This window comes from Lepidochelys kempii, chromosome 8 (genome assembly GCF_965140265.1).
Source record: "Lepidochelys kempii isolate rLepKem1 chromosome 8, rLepKem1.hap2, whole genome shotgun sequence".
NCBI lineage: Eukaryota > Metazoa > Chordata > Testudines > Cheloniidae > Lepidochelys > Lepidochelys kempii.
In genome coordinates this window covers 22,318,672-22,338,129 of record NC_133263.1, presented here as the reverse complement: position 1 = coordinate 22,338,129, position 19,458 = coordinate 22,318,672, and the positions used below count along the sequence as shown (strand labels likewise).

Genomic DNA, 19,458 nt, shown 5'->3' with positions numbered 1-19,458 from the left:
CCCCTGGAGATGTCGTGGCACAAGCAGACACATGACCAGCCGGAGTGGTTATTGCTCCACTCTGCTTCAGCGTGACACAGAATCTCCAGGAAACATGACCGAGAGTGCTGCACGCAACAGACAACGCCCAGCCTAGTGCCTGGCTAGCCTCTTCTCAGCCCTGGCCGAGGAGTGGGAGCCCACTGGAATTAGCCACTGAGACTGACAGCACCCATTCCCCAGGCTGTTCCATTTAGGTGCCGAGACTGCACCCCTCTCCATGGCACCTGTGTGACACTGCCATTGTCTTCTGTGATTCCCCACTCACACCTGTCCACGCTGGGTAGCTATGGCTAGAACACTACAGAGGAAAGGGCATGACAAATGCTGTGGTTAGATTTTTTTAAAGGATGGATGTCTGACCATTACTTGCAATACTATAGCTAAGACGGGGCCAATCCAAAGCCATGCTTCAGGGCACCAGCTGCTCACCTTAGGGGTCAGAACAGATGTGTGCCCGTGTGCCCAGCACCAGTGGCCATGCTGGAGGCAGGAGACCAGACATTATAGTTTGATCTGCTGCCAGGTTCCCAAACTCGCAGCCATGTCTGGACTCCATAGGAGTTGGTGGAATGAATGGGCGGTTGTCTAGGTTTAAGGAGACAATAATCCGGTTTCATGGGAATTCCTTTGGTCTGTTTATACATAAACACCCTTCTCATTCCATCCATTTACCTGGATGATTACATTATGTGGTAAAACCTTTTATTTGCCCTTCAATTCCCAGCACTTGAGTGACTGGCACTGCAGGCAGGATAACAATGCACAGGGATAGGAACGTGGTGGGGGAAAGCAAAGACTGGCTAGAACTAGGCTGCCATGTATTCTGGGCCAAGCCTTGGGGAGAAGAAGTCTGCACAGCAACTAGGGATTGGCAGCTTGGGCCATTCATCCAGCTGCTCCTGATATTGGTATGGTTACAGGACTAGACAGTGGTGTATTCTGGCCTGGGAGTGGGAGCCGGAGCCAGGCACCTCTGAATGCTCTGGGATCCTGTAATCTTCCTTCCTTGCTCCCACCTCACTGACACTGACCCAGCTTAGGAAAGTGCTTAGAGATCTACAGATGGAAAATCACTATCCGGGTCAAATGTTCATTTATTAATTATTATAATTCAATGTAAAACGAGACACACACAGGTCCCCAGAGCTCCCCTCCATTCAAAATTACCCTCCTGCAGGAATCCATATAAACCTAAAAACAAACAACTCCCCACAAATCCTAAGAGCCTAAAAGGAAAGAAATCTAAGGTGAAGACCTGCTAGTTGTGTCCAAAGCTGGTTTCTTGCTGCAACTGCCTAGATAAGGGATACTGATTTCCACTGACTGTTGACAAGACAACAGGCTACAGCATAGTCCAGAAATATGACTGAGGCTTGTGGATCTGGGGAGTGGGGCTGAAGGGCGATGAGGGGCCCCCTCTCTAGGGGATGGTACGGGATGGCAGGTAGACATAGTGAGTAACCACTACTGGGCTAGATGCTACATAACATAAGAACTGCCATACCAGGTCAGACCAAACGTCCATCTAGCCCAGTATCCTGTCTTCCAACAGTGTCCAATGCCAGCTGCCCCAGAGGGAATGAACAGAACAGGTCATCATCGAGTGATCCATCCATCCATACATGTTAGTGTAGTGTGTAACACCTCCACAGAACGCAAAGCACATTCCTCTCTCCCAGCGGGGTCAGCCCCAATGGTGCTGAGCTGTGTCTCCATGCCCTGGGTGCTGCCATTGTTTGCAAAGCAGAAATCCAGTGGGAGCTGATGGAAGTCCGGAATACAGCACATGTGGCTTCAAGTGCTAACCCAGCTGGCAGCACAGTGCACGCCGCATCCCAGAACTGAGACAAATCCATACCCACGTAACCCGCCCTAGCTGCTGCATGCTGAGCTGGAGCAAGGCATGGGCTCCCAAACAGGGGTACCCCTCCTTCTTCCCAGCTCCGACCCTGGCTCCTGACCTAGCCTCTTCATAGCCACCCAAAGGCACAGGTCCCCCAGCAGCAGGTTTTGACATCATGTCCAGTTAAATCAGAGATGGATCAAACCTCAGAGCCACAGGCTCTGATCCAAACCTGATCCAAACTCTGCCCTTGGCCCCTTTATCTATAATGGCACAAACCTAAAACCTGGATCCACATACTCTGAAGAAGTTTCAATCTAGATCCAGTCTTTGCAGCGCGGGCCCATCTCTGGCTTGAGTGAATTGGAAGCAAAGGCACCAACACAGCGTATAGGCCTGGCAATGAGGTCTGCACTGGAGGAGACCAGTTCCTGACATGCCTGGTCACCTCGACCAACACTATAAGGGGTTAAGGTGGCTGTTCAACATGCCACCTTCAAGAACTTTGAAAGGCATCAGGGAAAGCTGCTTGCGAGTCACATGAGCAGCTCCAGTTACCCGGCACCCAATCGTGCAGCCTGGCTTTTATCAGATCCATCTCCCCACTCAAAGGAAGCCATCAGTCTCTCTCCGCTGCCTCCGCTTTCTGTGTCAGGGGGCGGCTGGACTCAGAATGCAGCTGGGTGCCCTTGAATGGGCAGTTTCGCCTCCAATGTCACCTTGGAAAGAAACGCTGCAATGCAAACTTTGGAGAAAAGGGGAGGGGGGAGTAGGGAGGAGATAAAGAGAGCTCTGTGCTTTACTCCCAGCTTTGCTCAGAGAAAACAAGAGCGACAGGAACATTGATCAGGCCCTGCTACCGTTCACGGACACACCGGTGGGATCATCTGTAGCCCCCGCTCTGCCTGCCAGGCAAGCAATGCAGGTGGAGAACAGACTGAACTCCGAGGCTGTGAATTCAAGTGCCAGGACATATCAGGCTTGTGCCCAGTGGTGATCCTGCAGCCAAATCAGGGGCTGTAGGTTCTGGTCTTGGATGCGTGTCCCTGCCCAGCCGAAAGCTCCTCCTGCAGCATGTAGGAAGCCAGCACATTTCTCCAGCGATGTGGCTGCCCCTACCCTGGGCAACTGGGCTTACGATCGGGCCCCAAAGTTCTGAAATTCTGTTTCAAACCATGGACCACCTGGAGGATCTGAACTGTCATAACCGCTAGGGGCTGGTTTAATTGTATCAGTATTTACAGTAAACAGAGGCAACTGTAACCATATGAATTAGTTGGGCTTCCGCCTTTCCGTCAGGTGGGTACTTCCCCCCTCTCCTGAAATGGTCTCTACTGGAATAACCAGGCTCTTCCTCCCCCCACCCCTGGATGCTGCTGTCCTCTGTGCTGAATGGGCACTGCAGATCCTCTTCCATTATCACTGCACAGGCTTCCTTACTTTCCCTGATACACCTTCGTGCTTGGACACAGCCATGTGGCATGTAGCAGTGGCTGGGAACCACTGGTCCACAGTTTCTCTCTACTGCTATAAAGATGCTCTCTCTGCAACACTCTTCGAGGTGTCAGTAGCAGCTTGGTGCCCCGTGGCAGCACTCTGCTTTTTGCACGGTATTATGAAAGGTAGGAGGCACGGAGTGAGGCAGCTGGAAACCAGCCCTGTCAGCAGGTTTCTCAGACCTTGAGGTGTCCTCGAGCTTTACAGTATTGATGATGCGAGCAGTGTGCCGCCAAGGGTGATTGGAGGAAAGACCGTGCTGCTGTGTACGAACGGCTGATAGTGAAGTGGCCCCACCGCTCCGAGCTGGGGATACAGATCCTTGTGTCATAGTGTACTTAGATTTCCAGAAAGCCTTTGATAGGGTCCCTCACCAAAGGCTCTTACGTAAATTAAGTTGTCACGGGATAAGAGGGAAGATCCTTTCATGGATTGAGAACTGGTTAAAAGACCGGGAACAAAAGGGTAGGAATAAATGGTAAATTTTCAGAACGGAGAGGGGTAACTAATGGTGTTCCCCAAGGGTCAGTCCTAGGACCAATCCTTTTCAACTTATTCATAAATGCTCTGGAGAAAGGGGTAAACAGTGAGGTGGCAAAGTTTGCAGATGATACTAAACTGATCAAGATAGTAAGACCAAAGCAGACTGTGAAGAACTTCAAAAAGATCTCACAAAACTAAGTGATGGGGCAACAAAATGGCAAATGAAATTTAATGTGGATAAATGTAAAGTAATGCACATTGGAAAAAATAACCCCAACTATACATTCAATATGATGGGGGCTAATTTAGCTACAACTAATCAGGAGAAAGATCTTGGAGTCATTGTGGATAGTTCTCTGAAGACATACACGCAGTGTGCAGCGGCAGACAAAAAAGCAAACAGGATGTTAGGAATCATTAAAAAAGGGATAGAGAATAAGATGGAGAATATCTTATTGCCCTTATATAAATCCATTTTAAGCCCACATCTTGAATACTGCATACAGATGTGGGTCCCCTCATGTCAAAAAAGATATACAGGCATTAGAAAAGGTTCAGAAAAGGGCAACTAAAATGATTAGGGGTTTGGAACGGGTCCCATATGAGGAGAGATTAAAGAGGCTAGGACTTTTCAGCTTGGAAAAGAGGAGACTAAGGGGGGATATGATAAAGGGATATAAAATCATGAGTGGTGTGGAGAAAGTGAATAAGGAAAAGTTATCTACTTTTTCCCATAATATAAGAACTAGGGGCCACCAAATGAAATTAATGGGTAGCAGGTTTAAAACAAATAAAAGGAAGTTCTTCTTCACTCAGCGCACAGTCAACCTGTGGAACTCCTTGCCTGAGGAGGTTGTGAAGGTTAGGACTATAACAGGGTTTAAAAGAGAACTGGATAAATTCATGGAGGTTAAGTCCATTAATGGCTATTAGCCAGGATGGGTAAGGAATGGTGTCCCTCGCCTCTGTTTGTCAGACAGTGGAGATGGATGGCAGGAGAGAGATCACTTGATCATTATCCATTAGGTTCACTCCCTCTGGCGCACCTGGCACTGGCCACTGTCGGTAGACAGGATACTGGGCTGGATGGACCTTTGGTCTGACCCAGTATGGCCGTTCTTATGCCACAGAGATGGGGAATATCATGAGGGGCCTTTTAGCTTCAGAGAGGAGAGATGGCTGCATTGGGGTGTTCACTCCATGACAACACAAGACAGCAGCTCCAGGCAACCTGCTCTGCAGGGGCTCTCAACTCACTGACTGCATCGCTGAGGACCCAGGTTCACATCTATGTTTAGACTCCTAGCAAAACATGTTCAGTGATCTAATCAGAGACCTTAGAGGACACTTGTGTACATCACCAAACTGTTGGGAAATGAACCACTGGATAGCTGCTCTGGAGAGGTTCAATACTGGAATAACAGAACATGATGCAGAGGTGCATTGGTAGAGCAGAGGTGAGGAAGAAAACAAATAGCAAGAGGTGCTGTAGGTCACGACTGAGGTCCTCGCCAGAGCTGTGTGTGGGAAGCACAGAGCTAGATTAGTTATGAATGCTGCAGGTCAGGACTAAGCTCCACAGGCAGAGCTGGGTGAGGACGCCTGCCTGCATTAAGGCAATGCTGTTGTGTTGAGATTTCCAAAGCAGTGCATAGGCCAATTGGAGGATCTGCCGTGCCTGGAAAATCTCAGGGCTAGGCTACATTGTGAAGGCTTTGCTGGTACACCTATGCCAGCAAAGCTCCCTCCAGGAGATGCAGTGTATACCAGCCAAAGAAGTTCTTTGGCCAGGATAGTATCACACTCCTAACAGACAGAGCTAGGCTGGCAAAACACTGTAGTTTACACCTGGCCTCAACCTTCAACTTGAAAAACTGATGCAGATTCTTAAGAGAAAGGTGGTGGAGGAGAGGAGAGAAACAAGCTAATATCTGGACAGTGTTTGTTCTAAACGAACCTTGTCGGGATGTGAAACAAACAAGTAACTGAGCATTAAAGGGGGTGTCCGTCCATTGCGGGTCCCTGGAGACATCCTACAGCATGACCAAAGCCTTTGGTGGTATTGTCCTAATTGGACCCCGGAATGACTTCATTGGAGATCTGCTGTGCGGGATGTCATTTGGAGACACGGGGGCGGGGTAGCAGCTGAGCGCTCCCTGCTATGAATTACTCCTCTCCACCCGCTTTATCTGCTTGTTACCACAGACTGCAGGGCATTTAGCATTCTGGTTAGCAGAATCCTCTATGGCCCTGGCTACACAAAGGAAATGTTGCCAAAACATCCCCCTGTTGTTCACCCCAGTTCATTGTGAGCCACACTGGGGACATGGGCTGCTGCCAGCGTTGTAAGCCCCCTACAGACTAGTCTGTGTTGGGTTAGATGACACAATGCAGAAATGGCTGCGGAATCCCACAGCCCATCTGCACTAGAAGCTCCCAGAGTTGCTGGACCCACAGTAGCAATGGAGGAAAATTTTATTTTTGCCTAGTGTAGAATTTCCCCTGTGCTGAACTTATGCTGAGAGCTTTGCACAAGGCTGTGGGCAGCAGTAATGCAGGCGTTTTCACGGCCCTTTGTAAGAGGAATAGAAATCGATCAGCGAGGGCCGTGGTGGAAGGAGGGGAGGAGGATTCCCGCCTGGCTGAGTTACTGAACGTGCCAGGAAAGCAGGATGACCACCAGGCGAGTGTGACACAGAAGATGGATCTGTCCCAGGAATATGTTTCTTTGCTACTAAACTTCCGTGCAAGTAAATGAGGCCTTTGCAAAAGCAAATGGGCTCCTGGCCACGTCACCCCTCCCAGAGCTCCTTGGAGCGGATCCTGCTCTGACCATCCTTGACTGGGCACTAAACCCTAGGTGTGTTTTTTTCCAGCTCGTGCTGGATCTCCCATAAAATCCTTCTGGAAAGGTGATATTGAGTGAGAGAGAAGTAGCAGCAGCCAGGCAGGGAAACCTGCTTGTGTTGTGTAGTAAATCTGCTGGCAACAATGTGATGCTCCTCCAGACTGCGCCTCTAAATATAGCATCCTCATTTATTACTGGGCCTCCTACTGGATTCGGTACAAGCGGAGCCAGGGCGCCTGTGACAACACCTCGTGCATGGGGACAGGCACTGAGATGCTGCATTGCTCTCTGGCAGTCTCACTGAGGAGCGAGCTGCTATGCCAGGCACACAAAAGCCACCAAAGACGGGCGGGCAGGGGAGGAAGGGAGAGCTAGAAGGAAGGTAGTGGTGTGTGTCTGGCCCCAGCATCCCCCTTCGGCCACGCCTTCCAATGCAGTGCTGCCTGCACAAATCAAAGGCCAAAGTCTCAAGGAGCCACTAACTACATGCCAACAATATTCATCTACCCATGTAATTGTAGGATAGACCTCTTCAGATTGGAGGGTGCAGGGTGCTCAGATACTCTGGTGCAGAGTATGCAATCAGCCGGACATATTGGTGTGTGAAAACCAGGTACTTGTGCTGGGGCCTTTAGAATAGTTGTACGTATTTTTGGCGGCACATCAAAAATCTGTCCCTAAAGAGAAAAAATCAACCTGTGCGTAGCTACGGAGAGTTCTGATTGGTCTCCCACTTTCATTTAAGACACCAGAATGATCGGAAAGGCCATATAAAAGCTTCAAGGCATTCTGCGATTCACTGGTTAGTCTGTCTACATGTCTGTGCACACGTAGAACCTGCTGTCTGTTAGCCACTCGGACAATCGTTAAGTGATCTAAACTAACTGGAAACAGCCAGGAACAAGTGTAGCAGCAGCAAGAAAAACCTCATTATTCATCAGTATAAAAATAAACAGTGGGCAGCGTTGGGATTAGTCAAAGCTGAACAGGGGGAAAACACTGTCTACTGGTTCTGCATTCAGCACCCCATCTAGGGTCCCCACTGCTCTGAGAGAGGGACAGTGATGCAAAGAGCACAAAATGTTAAATATGGTCCCACTTATAAACACAGATCAAGGCTATAAAAACCAGCCTGCTGGGGGACAGGAGTGTTCCCCCACATAGTGACAATACAACTTGGTCTTGCCAGTGTAGATGGGAGCGAACCAGGTACATAGCCCAGCCTAAAACCTCACGCTGGGATACAACTTGCTTTGGCCCTGCCCAGAACTGCAGTTATGATCCAGTTTGACCACAAGTGCACTAAACTGTCCTGCTTAAGCCCAGGTACTAAACATAGTTGTTTGGACAGTGTAAACTCTTTGGGGGTCTCCCCTTGGCACTTGCAGCATTTTAAAGAAGGCCCCAGAGCTGTAGATTTAACCCTGATGCTTCGCACTGTAGGCATCTTCCAAGAGAATGAACCCCATCTCCATATCTCAGAACAGCACTTGGCCATTTACCACCTCAGAGGCATTGGAAGTAGAAGGGAAAGGGGATTCCCTTTACCGTTTGTGAGAGCAGAGCAGCTAAGGACCAGGAGACACTAGCTAACCAGCCTGGGCCAGCGCCCCCAGAGACCCATTTTATGTTGTTTTCTGCTGATGAGGTTTGGCACCTTGGTACATTTCACAATCCAAAAAGCCAGGATACCAGGGGTCAATCTGACGGAATCAGCCGTCCCTCCAGGACGTGGAGCTAGGAATCATTTATGCCAAATTCCTAGGATTGCTCAAGTCACGCAATAATTTTGTTTCTACATCTCAGATCCCATAGTGAGAGAGAAAATGTGAACTGCATTTTTAAGGGGACTTCCTTCCTGAGTTTTCTTCCATCATGATACTCGCAATCACTGGGTTAATTTTTGCTCACTGGCTGTCTTAGGCCTCTTCAAAGTTCCAGGGCAAGTCCTGATGTGGGAGGCAGAAGGGGGCAATTCTCAAATTTGACAGACTGAGAAGATGCGCTGGCATCATCCTACACCCTCCATAATGATCTGTCAGCCACAGGCCGAGATCTGTGTTGCTGCAGCAGGGAAAGGGAAGTCAAAGTGGTTCTTGATGCAGATCTGAGACTGGATCTGGAGGGTGTGGGAGACCCTGGCCTGGGAACAAAAGAGACGCCCCTGCGCTGGGTTGGGACTGAGCTTCGCTATTGATTTCCAAGATAATATGTAACAGATCAGAAATAAATATGCCTGGGTAACTGCACTAATCATTTGGCTCAATAAGTCACCATGAGGCAAACCGCGTGGCTCACTCGCACCTGGTAAGAGAGCAAAGCTGCCTCCCTGCCATCAACGGGTACGTCTGCGCTGCAAAATAATGGTGTGTTCTTACCTCGGCTTAGCTAACTCAGGTTAAAGTAACAGTGGAGACAGGGTAATTCGGCTTCTAACTCAGGTCAGAAGCTCAAGGTCAACCTATAGAGCAGCCTAGGATTGAAGTCAAACTGCTAACCCTGAGGATCCCTCAGCAATCTGTGTTTGGGAGGGAAGGGAGGAAAAGACAGGGAGTTTTCTTGCTATCACTGACCAAATCAAGTTAAAGCCAAGCTGCCGTGTCTTCACTGCTGTTTTGAGCCAAGTTTTTTTTCCGTGTAGATATGCCCTAAAGTGCCAAACCCTTTGACCCACACCATTCTCACCTGGGAGGAGGTTGGGAACAGGGCGGGGGAAGCTAGAAATGGGCAGAACCCTAGCACCAATCAGGAAACAGCCGGATTCCTGATCAGACTCACTGCAGGCAAGTTCTGAGCGGCAGAAACCACTACCCTGCTGCAGTGGCAGAGTTCCATGACACTCAGGACACCTAAAACTTAGCAGCAGTAGGTGAGACAAGTTACTGCTGTGTCCCACACCCAACCGCAAGAGAGCCAAAGGCACAGAGACGTGATGCCTGCCTCCCCTGGGGGTAACAGGAAGTACACAGGGATTGGCCGTTCCCCAGGAAGTAACAAAATGAGATGGCACGAAGCCAAGTTACAGGAGTTTGCAACAACACACAAAAGTCAGGCGTGGTTCTGCAGAGCCTATCTGGATGGAGTTGCCAGAAGCGGGCACAACGGGTTAAAACAAACATCATCCTCGACATGTGCTGCATAAAGGCCTTTCCCATCAAATCCTCCCTACAGCAGAGCATCCTTCTCAGCTGCATTGGGCACCTGTTCAGCTCTGCTGGAGGTACACTCCATGCTACAACCAATTCCAAACCCTGGGAGGGAGGGAGCGAGGCTGTTTCATGCACAACCTCCTCCCCAGAGAAACAACCCAGGAAGGAAACACAATGTACTGAAGGAGGGTCCAGCCTCTGTACCTGGGCAACATCATCTTTACAGCAACGCAGGCTGCTAGGGAAAGGATCCCTAAAGCAACCTGGGGGAATTCTCAAGCCAGGGATGTGCTTGTCTGACTCCAGAAGTGATGAGCCTGTGGAGGAAGGAGGGTGGGGAAATTTGCATATCACTGGCTTGAGCTCAAGAGGCAGGCACTCTGTAAACTGCCCAAACACACCCCACTCCCCAGCTCTGCTAGCTCCTTGGAGCGGATCTGCAGCACCCAAGGCTATTCCAATCCAGGGCTCCCCTGACACAGCTCTGACAGTGCCCCTTACTCCTGACCTGTGACACCCCAGCTAACACATCCTAGATGAATGCCCCAACTCTGCTCACTCCTAACCTGCATCATGCCCTGCTGTTCAATCCCTAGCCCCCGGCTCTGCTGATGCACCTTAGTCATGACTCACAGCCTCCTCTCCTCCGGTTCTAGTGCAGGGCTTCCTCGCAGCAGCAACAAATTCATGTTGCAGGTGAATGTTCACATCTCCCCTGTGGGAGGACAGACGAGGGGGTGGTCACACATCACTCACTGACACTCTAGAGAAGACCAAACTGAAACCACGCACTTTGGAGACGAAGGACAGTGAGAACACAGGGAGGTGGCCACTGAACTTCTGTTAGGGATCATCTCTCAGGTGACCCTGCCCCACATGGGCCCAGCTGTACTTGTCTATTCCTTCCTGTCAGTGAGAGCAGATTGTCTGATGGGGCCTTTACCAGAGGGTCCCTCAGCTCTCTGTGTTTGGGAGGGAAGGAGGAAAAGACAGGGAGTTTTCTTGCCATCACTGACCAAATCTGTTCTAACAATAGAAGGGTCCATTCTGCCTCTTGCTGAGGGGGAAATTAAAGGCAGGTCTGAGCCACAAGTGTAATTCTAACCCTGCCCTTTCCTATAGCCACAGGAGAACGGCCTCTAGATTTATCAGCTCAGTGTCACTGTCTTTTTGGGGGTGGCTGAGCTGGAAGGGAGCCCCAGTGTCACCGGAGTGAGAAGGAGGATGCTGTGGAGAAGTGAACCTGGGGCCACTTACACCTCACTCCCTGGGACTCTCAGCCTGCGGTCTGATCCAGCACGTAGCAAGAAATTCCACTGATCTTCCTCATCCTGGGGGAGGAGAGACCCCTGCCCTTTCTCAGATAGCTGTGGTGGTTCCTGGGGCTCTGGGCCTGAGGGCACAGTTTACATACCATTGTCAGTTACACAACCACCGCTAGGCCTCAGCAACCTGGGCATACCGCCCTGCCTCTAAAACAGGGAAGGCCAGAGAGTGAACCCCTGGCAGCTGCACGGTGTGAGCCCAATGCCCAGGCAGAGCCAAAGCTATCTGAACACAGTGGGCTGCAGTGATGGGTGGTGCTGTTGAGCAGGGGGGCATGGTACCTAGATTGGAGACCTTGAGCTGTATATCTAGAGCCCTGTCAAAGCATGGGAGTATGGGCATCCCCTGGCCCATAAGAAATACAAGAGAAATACAACTAACTACAGATCAAGCCATGAAACTCCCCTCACCCACGTCTGCTTCCAGCCAGTTCCCAGGGTAAGCAGCTAACCCTTGGCCAAGACAAAGAGAGGGAGCTGAAAACCAGGGCAAGGCAGCCTCTCCTCAGGATGCAGAGAAATGCCAGGTGCTCAGCACCCCATGAGCCCACTCACAGGGTGTTGTCAGTGCTCAGTACCTTGAGGGAGGCACCCTGTACCCCATAGGCTGGGCACTACGGAGAGTGACTGTACATTCTGAACCCCATCCTGAGTCTCAGCAGCCAGACTATCTCCCCTCGGCCTGTTCCCTTCACAGTGCAGAGCAGGTAGGAAACAGTCTCCATTTTGGTCACAATGTGACTGAATCTCATTATGGTTCTACCTGGATTCTCCAAGTCTTTCTTGTCTATAGCCCCCTGTGTTAGCGCTAACCAGGTTCACGCCCTCTATGAGTATCTGTAATCTGGCTTCTCACACGTGGTTTGTCCCGCACAGTTTCCTTTAGGCTGAATAAGGACTCTTTGCCAGATGCCCTACAACATGGAGGGGCCTTCATAAAAATGGCCTTCACCCTACATGTGACCTCAGAGAGGAAAGTGGTCCTCAAAATGGTTGGTCAGGAATATGGGGAAGCCAAAAAGATGTCCTAAATCCCTTCTCTGCTACCTAGCACACCCAGAGAAAACCCATCTGTCGCAGAAAGGAAGCCCAGACATCTAGATCCTCAAAGCTACTGAGGTTCCTAACTCCCACTGAAATCAGTGGAAGTTAGGAGCCTAAATACCTTTGAGGATCTGGGCCTTTGTGTTTATAAAGTAAAGAACCCTGGGTTCACATTCTTCCTGAGCTATGTGGGACTGTGGCCAGGTGAGCTGAACTCTTTCCACATTGGTCATTCCAACTGGTGGGTAAAAACAGGGAACATCACTGGAAATTAGCTGCTGCCTCTGCAATGCTGCTCAACTTTGGAAGCCTGGATGGGAAGACGCTCTGCTGGATGTTTAGAGTAAGCATCCCATTGCTCTTGGCATGCGGTCTCATTGACTCAGGGCCAAGGAGCATGGAAACGCCAGTCATCCTGCCTCCTAATGCCAGTGCTTCCAGAACGTTGGTTCACTTTGGGACACCTGCTGAACAGGAGGTCCAAGTGGCCCTGTGCTCCAACTGGCTGGCAGACTCCAGCAGCGCTGCTACGCCATGGCAACATCTCCACTCAGAATATTCCTGCCTTGTGACTGTGGGGCCAGCCAAGAGGAACGCCCCCAAGCAATGCATCCAACCAATGGTCAAAGCCAAAGGGACACAGGAGAAGGTGCTAAACAATTAATCATCTGCGCTAAAAATATCTGAGTCCCCAAGCACATTCACCTGCAAAAACACAGCACACCTGTCCAATATTTTGGAATATTAACATTCAATAGACATGCCAGATCTGTTAAAAACGTGCAGAGAGAGATTTCACTCAGATTATTAAAACCACTAGAAATGACATATTACAGGTGTTGGAATGATGCTATATGGTAACACCCTGTTAAACAGAAAGGTCTGATGAGTATATTCCTGGATAATGTCTAGTTAAACAAAAGCTCACTGTTGCCGTGATTGTTTCGTTTCTGATATTTACATGGCAAGAATCTGTGAACCTGTTAATACTTCCTACGTAAATAAACAAAGAGTTAAAGAAAATATATCTGAGTCCAGAGACATGCATGGAAGAGCAATTCCTGCCCTGTTGAGACTCACTGAATCCCAGCACCTACACTAAAGCTGCAAACCAGCTGGCAGGTCCCTGTTGTTTCTAAAATGCCAACAACGGCCTCAGTGCTGCACACGACAGTACCTTTGAGAGCTGAAAGTCAGGGCACGGTATTGTTCTCTCAGAGGTAATAGTTAGCTACTAATGAAGTAGCCCAGTGCCATGCAAGCATTACTTTCCCTGGTGGAAGGATACTGGTGTTGAGAAACAGCTCCACAGCAGGGCTTGGGAGCCTATGTCGGGAGAGCGGTCTCTCTCTCCTAACTTTATTTTGGGCATGCTCGAGTGGTGCATTGTATCAATAAACGCAATCCCAGGGGTCTGTAGCAATGTCTGTGCTGCAGCATAGGTGGGACAGAGAAGCTACCTGATCCAGAATGTTCTCTCTCTGAAACGCCCCGGCGCCGGGGCCACGTTCCACTCCACACACTGTTCACAATGGCCATGGGAAAAGAAGGTAACTGCACCCGCTAAAAGTCTGACCCACCCGCATGTCTACTCCAAGGTTTGGTGGATTTAACTGCAGTGCCCAGGGTGTGAATTTTTCACACCCCTATGCGACATTGATTGATCTAGCTAAGCTAAGGAGAGCGGGAGGAAAGATGGCTTAAGCTACATTCTGTTTCACTGATCCTGGCCCAAATGGGAGACATTCAGGTCACTGGATAATGGCTGCAGTTGTACCATAGGAACCATTGTACCAGCCAAAGATCATCTGCCCTGTCCCCTCCCACTCTGGCCCACCCTCTCACCCCTCCCAAGGATCGCACAGGTACATGATTCCATTCTGCCTCCCAACAGTCTCCTTGGATGTCAACAGGATGCAGAATTCTGCTTCTCTTTCCAGCCTATACTGTTGTGTAGTGTTGCTGTTCACTGTTTTACAGGTGCCACACTCCACCGCCAAGGCAGCTACATTACAATGGTGATGGAAGAGATCCCTTTATGTGTCCAAAGTGATACACAATCTAGTTTCCCAGCAAGTCCCTTCTTCTGTGCATCCACCTGTTACACTGTCAGTGTCTAGAGGTGGAGACTGTCTGTGCTTCTGTGCATTGCACAAGGCTGAAAATACCATCAGCACTGACAAACAATACTCCTATCTCATGCTCAGAACACCCCTGCATGGCAGAGACTGCACAGATGGGCAACAATTTTCCAGTTTTGAAATTCAGCTGAAATTTCTAATTTTAGACTTTTTTTAAAAAAGGAAAAAAGGTTGAAGGATGATTTCTTTTTCCTGAATTTCCTCCCTGCATTTCTACCACCCAGCTCTTCATTTTTCAAATTTTCATGACATTTCAAAATACTAAATTGCTTTTTTAAAATATGAGGGTGAGGAAGGGAGTGGATTTTTAAAAAGGGGGGGGTACAAAAATTCCTCCCCCCATTCCTCAGCCAGCTCTGGGATGGCAGTGTCTTTGTGGTTTCAGAGGGGGATAACTGAGGCACAAAGCAGTGATGGGCCCATGGGTTCAGAAGGATCTCTAACACAGACAGGGCTGTATCTCAGGAGAGTTACTCCTTCGCCATCCCACGCTCAGACCACCAGACAATGCCTCCCTCACTAGCCTTCTCTTGTAAAGCTCTGTCACACACAGAGAGGTGTTTAAATCTATGGCCCATGCAGTAAATCACACATGAGCAGGCACACACATGTGGACACGTGATCACAACAGCACACCCAACCCAGGACAAAAAAGCCTTCTCTGAGCCCAGCTCCATGGCCAGGGCAGCCAGGGGCCCTGCACCCTTCACACACAGACTAACACACCTGGCCTCACACGTGGCTACTAGGTCCCACAACTGAATGGTGCTGGGGTAGCAATAAGGGTACAGGGAGGATCAGCACACAGGACCCAGGCACTGCAACCGGGAATGTGGCCAGCATTCCCTCCCCTCCTCCCCCTGAGGCCTTTGCCCCAATTTCCACTCATTTACGGGGAGAGAAACCCTTGAAGCAGTGTATTTGGGTAAGTCCACTGAGACACCAACCAGGGACAGCTGAGAGACAATGCACTAAAATAAGAGTTGGCAGAAGCCGAGCCGGGCTTGGCAGTGACTGAGGGAGACGCTCGGAGCAGGAGGGGATGAGAAAGGGAGATTTGGCTCCCTTAAAAGAGACAGGCAGGGTCTGAGCCATGAGCTTGTATTCCTGTGCTCACCCCACAGCCACTTTCCCCACACCCACCCCCTGGGGTCCTAACTCCCCCTACCCACCCGTAGGCTCCCTTCCTTCCTGCTTCTGACCCTCAGGGCATGCAGGTTTGTCCAGGAAAAGGCTCAGAAATGGGTAGCACACTGGGACCAGCGAGGCCAGGATGGGAACAGGGCTGGAATCAGAGTGCAGCTGCATGGACGTCCGGCATTTCCACTCCTCCTTCGGCAGCTCAAGCAGCAGCAGCGCATGCTCCAGAAACTCTCCCACGGTCGGTCAGCAAGTAAACATCCTGGGGACACTCAGGGATCCAGATGTCTGGGGAGACATGGAGGAGTGCTGGGGAAGAAGCAGGGCAGCAGAAGGGGGAAAGGGGAAAGAGGGGGCAAATGGAGAGAACACAGCTCCAGGCTCATGGTGCAGTCCCAGGAAGGGTCTGTGATTTGGACCTTCCTGTGCTGGGACACCTCTAAGCCTTGGCACTAATTCCCCTAGGCTGGGGCTGTGGGGGGCTTAACCCCACCCAGAGAAACTGTTTTCATGTTGAGAGCTCATCTTGACCTTTGTTTATTTCAGACAGTGACATCTGCAGGCTGAAGCCTGAGCTCTGCTTCATCCTAGCTGAAAGGACACCCTCCGTCTCTCCCCCCATCGCTGCCCAGAGGCCTGCTCTGTGGAGCTGCTGGGCTTGGACTGACCCCCTGCAAAGTGACTCAGGCTTTGCTCACCGTCAGTGTTTATACTGGTTTCACCTCCGCATTAGTGTCATGCTCGGGCCAGCCCAGGGCCAGGCGTTCCGGGGCGACTCTCACTGGGCTGCAGCCCTGCTGCTGGACAATGTGCTGCAGGCAGAGCCAGCTGGAAATGTTTCATCAAAATAGATTTTTTTTTTAATGCAATATGCAATTTTCACACACACTGAAAAATTTAGGAAAATGTCTTTTGATTTCTACAAACGTTCCTGCCCAAAAAAATATTTCGAAATTCATAAAAATCATTAGTTTTGGGGAAATTCCAATATTTTATTGTTTTTCAATTTTTATATTATTTTAATTATTTGTACATTGCTTTATAATATGCCAGTAGTTGTCGTGCATAATGTGAGGCTCCTGCCATAATATAACACAATATACTAGTTGAAATATTCTATTATTTTTATTTTAAAAATAATTAAAGGCAGTTGTTACTTGGTACTTATTGAAACATTCATCTTCTTTTCTAGATCAAAGTGTCTCTTTTTGTGTTGTAATGAAATAGTTTGATACTTTGACATAAAGCGTCTAATTTGGATAAATTTCAAAAACACATTTCAATATGTCGAAATTTCCCATGAACCAGAAATTCTGAGTTTCAACTGGCTCTAGATGTCCGTCCAAGGACAAACAATGTACACAGCTCTGGTCAGCTCCGTTCCACCTCCCCATGCGACACTATGGCCAAAAGGACTAATGCGTTCCTTGGAGGCATAAATGGACTTTCAAATAGGAGCAGAGAGGATATTTCACCTCTGTATTTGGCTGCTGGAATACTGTGCCCAGTTCTGGTGTCCACAGTTCAAGACAGATGTTGATAAATTGGAGAGGGTTCAGAGAAGAGTCGTGAGAAGCATTTAATTATTAGAAAACATGCCTTACAGTGACAGACTCAAGGAGCTCAATCCATTTAGTTTAACAAAGAAAAGGTTAAGGAGTGACTTGATTACAGTCTGTAAGTACTTGCATAGGGAACATATATTTGATAATGGGCTCTTGCATCTAGCTGACAAAGGTATAACACGATCCAATGGCTTGAAGTTGAAGCTAGATAAATTCAGACTGGAAATACGGTGTAAATTTTTAACAGTGAGAGTAATTACCACTGGAGCAATTTACCAAGGGTTATGGTGGATTCTCCATCACTGGCAAGATATGATTTTTTTTTCCCTAAGAATCTGCTCTAGGAATTATTTTGAGAAGTTTTATGGCCTGTGTGATACAGGAGGTCAGACTACATGATCCTAGTGATCCCATCTGGCCTTGGAATATATGAATCTATGCTTAAGGCTCACTTGCTGCTCCAGTGGAGTATCTCTGTCTGTATCAGTCTCACATATTATTGGTTGCTGGCCTGAAAGACATTGCCACCGTTAACAATCAAGGAATATCTCCTCTCCGTTCAAGGAAGATCCCCGGCAGGGAGCATGCCCAGCCAAGAGACCAGCATGAGAGAGTGGACAAGGAATGGGAGTGGGAGCTGGAATGCTCCGAGTTCTGATCCTGATCCACAAGTGTGGGAGATACCACATGAGTAGCTCAGCCACTGACTCACTCTATGACCCTGAATGCTTCACTTTCATTTGTCATGCCTCAGTTTCCCTATCCATACCATGAGGGTAATGATCCTGACCTCCCACCAGGAGGATGAATTAGTAAATGGCTGTAAAGGGCTGTGCAGCTGTGAAGGGCTTTCTAAGTGCTAAGCACTATAAGCCTGGAAAGCCGGTTGGCATCCATCTTGAATTCTGCCAGAGACTGACTGAGGATTGATACACGAGAAACCTCTGCAAAACTGCCTCCGTATTGGCCACAATCAACATGAGCGGACCCGCCAGGTTTCACTGTAGACAACCAGATGTCAGGTACCATTTCTGCTCTTGCTAGTTTTCTGTCTGCTTCAATGTGAGGCAACAGACATAGACATGGGCTCTGGAAAGAACGAGGGAGGGAGCGGGTGGTGGTGCACAGAGCAGGGAGGACGACCAAAGAAGGAAAGAAGCAGGACAGAGGAGATTACGGGGCTTCCTTCGCCAGCAAGCCCATACTGTAAAAGGAGTGGGAACAGGGACGGACTGGCTAAGGCCCCAGCTGTGCTAAGATGGCTGTGTAGCTGCAGCAGGGGAATTAACCCTCCAGGGTTCACGCTGCTCCAGGGTCACCCAGGAGAGAGTGTACGTGGGCTTTTGCCATCTGTAACTGCCGGTGTCAGTTACACCCTGAAAAGCCACCTGGCTCCATTTAAATTATACCGGCAAGGACCCCCAACAACATTCATTCCGTCAGCGTCAACATCTGGAGTCTTCCTGGGTGAACAGCCAGGAGCATTCTCCACATCTGACCGCTCAGAAGCGAGAGACAGTTCCCAAAGGCAGACTGGATGGGCACGCAGAGGAGGATGAACAGGGTAAAGGGTAACAGTGCAGTCATACAACAGGTTGCTTCAGGGGTTCTGGAACAATTTGTATAATGGGGCGGCGGCTGGGAACCACTGAATCAAACTGTGAACCCTGTATATAATGGAAACCACTTCAAGCCAGGGGATGCGGCCACATCCCCAGCACTCCTAGTTCCAGCATTTATGGGCTGCTTTCCAAAGGAAAGTCAGCACATATCCTTGGGATAATTCTAGCTCTCATGTGTAACTCTGTTCCAGTGGTCACACTGGTGTAGCCGGGGCAGAGCCGCCTCAACAAACTTCTAACCTGGGTGCCTACATCTTGCTCACCTACATTCTCCTGCTAGGCAGGACTCCTCTTCAATTTCTGTCTCAACTGCCATGCAGCAGGGCTGCTGCATTCGATCCCAGGAGTGGCTGCATATCAGTGCTGGCTGAGGTGAACCCCATATATTGTTTAGGTGCCAGTCTCCAATGCATGGCTGGCTCCTTCAAATGAGGGGCGCTAGATAAATTCAGAGTCTCAGTACAACGCAGAGGTTCAGGAACTCCCAGACAGAGTGGGCAAACATTTTCAACTGACAATCTTTTTTAGAAAAAATGCAGATTCAGCAACACCGAAACATTTCACGGATTCTTGTTTCTTTTGCTGAATTGTTCATCTTTTTTTTTTTTTTTTTAAGCCTAAATGTTTGGATATTCCTATTCAAAATGACTTTTCATGTTGAAATTTCCTTCAATTGTATTTAAAATAATTTTAAAACCTTTTTAAAAATGCTCAAAATCAAAGTGAAATGTTTGTTCAACCTGAAAGAATTTTTGAAAA

At 49.1% G+C, this 19,458-nt stretch overlaps 1 protein-coding gene across 2 annotated transcripts in view; it reads right to left on the bottom strand.

Annotated features, from left to right (window-relative positions):
• PPARGC1B (PPARG coactivator 1 beta) overlaps nt 1–19,458 on the bottom strand; it is a 95,590-nt gene that overhangs the window by 52,808 nt on the left and 23,324 nt on the right. The gene's annotated exons all lie outside the window — the stretch shown is intronic.